We start from the raw sequence: 4,366 nt of genomic DNA on the forward strand, positions 1-4,366 counted from the left end.
ACTCATTAAAGGAGTTTTTATTATTTTTTTCTAGAAAATAACATAAAACACCACATTTTCATTACCAGTAATAAACAAAATAATATCACATGCGCTCCAGTTATTTTTTTACTGCTATCGCTAGAGAATTAATAATTAGAAGTGTATGATAGTGAAACCTACTCGAAAAATACTAACGAACTTTTCAATATGCAAATCGTCACGTCATGTGACAACCAGAACCGATATAAAAGCGCAATGGAACGGAATGTACAAAAACTATATTTTGACATTGTTTGAAGTTTTCGAAAGCTGATCGTTTTGTAGAAGGGTTTGTAGCAGCCTCTTTGGACGCAAAAAAATTCATATACTTAGTTCATAAAGATTTGGAACTTTCAAGACAGATATCCTTTGTACTTAATGATATTGGATAACAAGGTTTATGGATGAACTCGGGATCCGGACCATCTAGTAAGATACCTGAAAATCAAGTCGTACTCCAGTCGTGGTAAGCAGAGCGTGATGAACACAAAAGACAGTGGCAAAAGCCGTCCACGTAGCGTAGGCAACAATACACATAAAATAAAAATTAAGAAGGATCTCCATGTGTAAACGAGACCATTAGGGAAAAAAAAAGGACTTACCAAAATAAAACTTCCAGTCATACCTCCGTACAACCGTCGCATGCTTGAATCAGTTGGAGAATGAAACGAGTATTCATGCTAAAACTGAATATAAATGAAGATATACCGGTCAAGTCACCAGATGGCAGGACCTATGGATTTGGACTGTTGAAACGGGCGCTGGGAAATCGTCGTCCTTGTAAAGTAGATGACTTATTAAAAGTATGCAGGAAGAAGTGCCGTGGTTTGAACATAACAATCTTATGACGAATTTTTGCAACGGAAGCTATGATGCAAGGATATTGTCAAGGTGCATAGTCGTGATGAAGCATGACATGATATGGCGACATGGGCTATAACGACATGAAGGGGTTCAAAATTACCTTACTATAACGCATATAACCTCTGTATTAGTATTACTAAACCTAACTTTTCTAAAAATACAATTATTTGACATACATAAATTTAGCACCTATGAATGTTCTGTCTGAGCTTTATTTCTTTACATTTCTGCAAAATGCATAATTTATTTTTTAAACAATGTAATCAAAACCAATTAAAGTTTCTATCTGTTAACTTACAATTTAATACAAGCCCAAAATGCAACACTACACACAAAAAAGATAACATACTTACTTAAGATAAATTTATTTAAATGACCCAGTTACAAAGGTTACGTAATAAAACAGATATGTGTTTTTTGTTTTGTTTTTCCTGATGAATGCTAATCCTGTAGAAGAGACGTTATTCTTGGGCTAGCTCAACTGTCTGACGAATAGATCCAGTTAGTAGAAAGATGGGTCAAATACTTACACAAAATAAACAAGAGGCTACTTAATTATGTATTTAGGAAATCTCTGGTAGGTTAGTTTAATTTATAATTGTACAGGTGGAGAACCCTCATATTGTTTCTTCAGCATAGATCGCCTCCCACGCACCTAAAGTTATCAGATATATGATACATATTCGCTTAAAACAAATTTAAGAATGTGTTTAGAACTGAGTAGAATTAACAGGTTTAAAAATTTACTTTCTCGGGATACTGTTGGATTAATCTTCTGGGTGCGGAGCAAGCCTTTTGGAGGCTTAAAATACCCGCCCAAGACTTTGGACACATGGGGGGGGGGGGGGGGTTTGAACTAAAAAACTTTATAAGCAGTCTATCAACATTGTCACAAAACTTTTTTTTTTCGTTTGTTTTAAACGACGATGTTCTAGGCATTTTCAATGTAGGTTATACACTTAATAAACGAATCCAGGGCTTGCCACAGGACGGCGCTGATGTTCCTATTTTAAGTAGTACATTATCGGGAGAAAAGCACTCGTAAGGGGAAAATCTTTTCGTTTGCTTCTTTTCTGGTAATTAAGCACAAAGCTGCAAAATGGGCTATCTGTGCTTTACCCACCACGAGTATCGAAACTAGGTTTTTAACATTATAAGCCTTCAGACTTATCGCTCAGCCACTAGAAAACATATGATAAATTGAAATATCATATTAATGGATTGAGCTTCTGCCTACAATAATCGTTAAATATAATCGAAAATTTTGAAAGTTATCAATTCAATAGGCTTAAATTGACAGAAAGTACCATGTTTTTACAGATATTCATCTTATCCTAAACCATATGCAGATCTGTCCATGCATTCACTATTCATAAAAATATATTGTGAGATTGAACAACTGAAGAACAAACATAGAAATCAGAATTATATTGAGCCATTTTTGGAGTTCAACTGTTTGATAATCCATGTTGAAAAGACCATAAAGTTACAAGTCTTTTACCAGAGAGTGAACGCGTGATTTAGAATGTAGTCTACTTCTCCTACTTGAAGTTTGAAATTTCAAAAATATATTTATATTTAGATGAATTTAGTTGTCACGCCAAATAAAAATAGGGCTTTCCTGCAAAGTTTCACTATGCTGATATTAACAGTTTTACTTATTATTATTGCTCCTAATGTTTTTGAGATTTGCATAGCTGTGTATGCACGAATCTATGTAAAATGTATACTTCTAAATACAGTTATTCAAGTGTAAATATGAAATTATTTTCACCAATTTATTTACATTATTCACTCAAATGAAAGTCATTGGACGCATGTTCACTAATTAGTATCATTATTTATTAAGATAACACCCATTAGGGAGTACTATGCCAACCTACACTGCAGTAAGCTCCCTTATTGACATTTTTCTTGCCTTATATGTCATCAAGTGAGTGACGACATAAACCACTACTCTATCAAATTTGCATATTCCATAGATATTTCATTAAATGTATTTTTACCGTGTGACAGCTGTCACGTCATTCTTTATGCATTGTTTGATTCCAAGACGAGTATATTTTATACTGTGAATCTCTATTGAGCTATGTTTGTTTGTTTTTTCATTTCGCGCAAAGATACACGAGGGATATCTGCACTAGTCTTCCCTAATTTAGCAGTGAACGACCCACTGCCAACTCTTGGGCTACTCTTATTTCCAGAGAATAGTGTGATTGACTGTCATATTATAACACTCCATGGCTGAAAGGGCGAGCATGTTTGGTGGGATGGGGATTCGAACCCGCGACCCTTAGATTGCAAATCAAGCGCTCTAACCACTTAACCAGCTAAAATTATATTATTATTAATATTATAAATCAGTCATCAGATGGCAATGAAAATCACGCACCAATATAATGTTAGAATAACATTTCAAGTTAAGATAACTGTTGATTTTACTTTAGATATTCGGTTTCTTTACTTATTATTGTAAATACGACAAAATATTTTATTTTTCTTTCAAACGAATTTACTTGCGTAGAAATATTCTTTAAGAACAATTTCTAATTCATTATGTTACATCTTAATAGCTTTTAAAATAAGAGTGTTCAACAATACTTAAAGATTTTTTGTTTTCACGTCCAGAAATAATAGTCAGCCCACATCATGCCGGTTAACTGGATTTTGAAGCTGTCAACTTGGTACAATTTGTTGTTTGTTAAGTTGTTGTTTATTTAAGCTTATACCCGGTTCAACAGCGTTTTGATAAGTATCTATGAGAGACAGAGCCGTATATGGAAGACGGTAACTGGAAGGTTGTTCTGATTCAGCTAGTATGACCATAACTTAGTTTATGCAAATGAAGTGTTTTCAAGCTATCGTCGAGTCAATGTATCCAACCCACATGTTTTCTGCCAACTGGAAATAGAGCAGTTACGTCCTACTGAAGTCAGTACACCAGATGACAGGTGACACTTGTGCACAATAGTGTGTGTGTAATGGTTTAGGACATGACAAGGGAATCAAATGTCGTTTGTAATTACTTTTAAGAGACCTAATCATAGCCAACGATTGTGGGTCAGGTCATGAACGTCTGGGTGTGTATTTTCAGGTTCCTTTCTAGGAATTTCTATACTTTAAAAAAAACTAGAACAGCTTCTTGTATTACTTGAACAATAAAAAATTAACACACCTTCACGAGTTGAGCAGTGTAAAAAAAGTATTGTTTTGTATGCATAAGAACCTAGAACTATTTGTTACAAATAATAATAATCGTAAGACTTATTGCATTTCTTTACTTTGAAAATTTTTATATCAGTGTAACGAATTTGTTATTATATATTATTGTAATACCAACGTTTGCTTAGATTAAGTTTATATTTTAAAACATGCGTAGCTTATAGTGTTAAATGTGTATTGCGAAACTCCCGCCTATTCTCCAAAATTGTAGAAGATTCTCGAGTGTAAGGATCAATGGATTCTCATCGGACATTAATAT

The 4,366-nt window shown here is 33.9% G+C and overlaps 1 pseudogene; it reads left to right on the top strand.

Annotated features, from left to right (window-relative positions):
• Nucleotides 1–683: 683 nt before the first annotated feature.
• Nucleotides 684–4,366, top strand: part of LOC106462985 — a 79,368-nt pseudogene continuing 75,685 nt past the window's right edge.

This window comes from Limulus polyphemus, unplaced genomic scaffold (genome assembly GCF_000517525.1).
Source record: "Limulus polyphemus unplaced genomic scaffold, Limulus_polyphemus-2.1.2 Scaffold1294, whole genome shotgun sequence".
Lineage (NCBI taxonomy): Eukaryota > Metazoa > Arthropoda > Merostomata > Xiphosura > Limulidae > Limulus > Limulus polyphemus.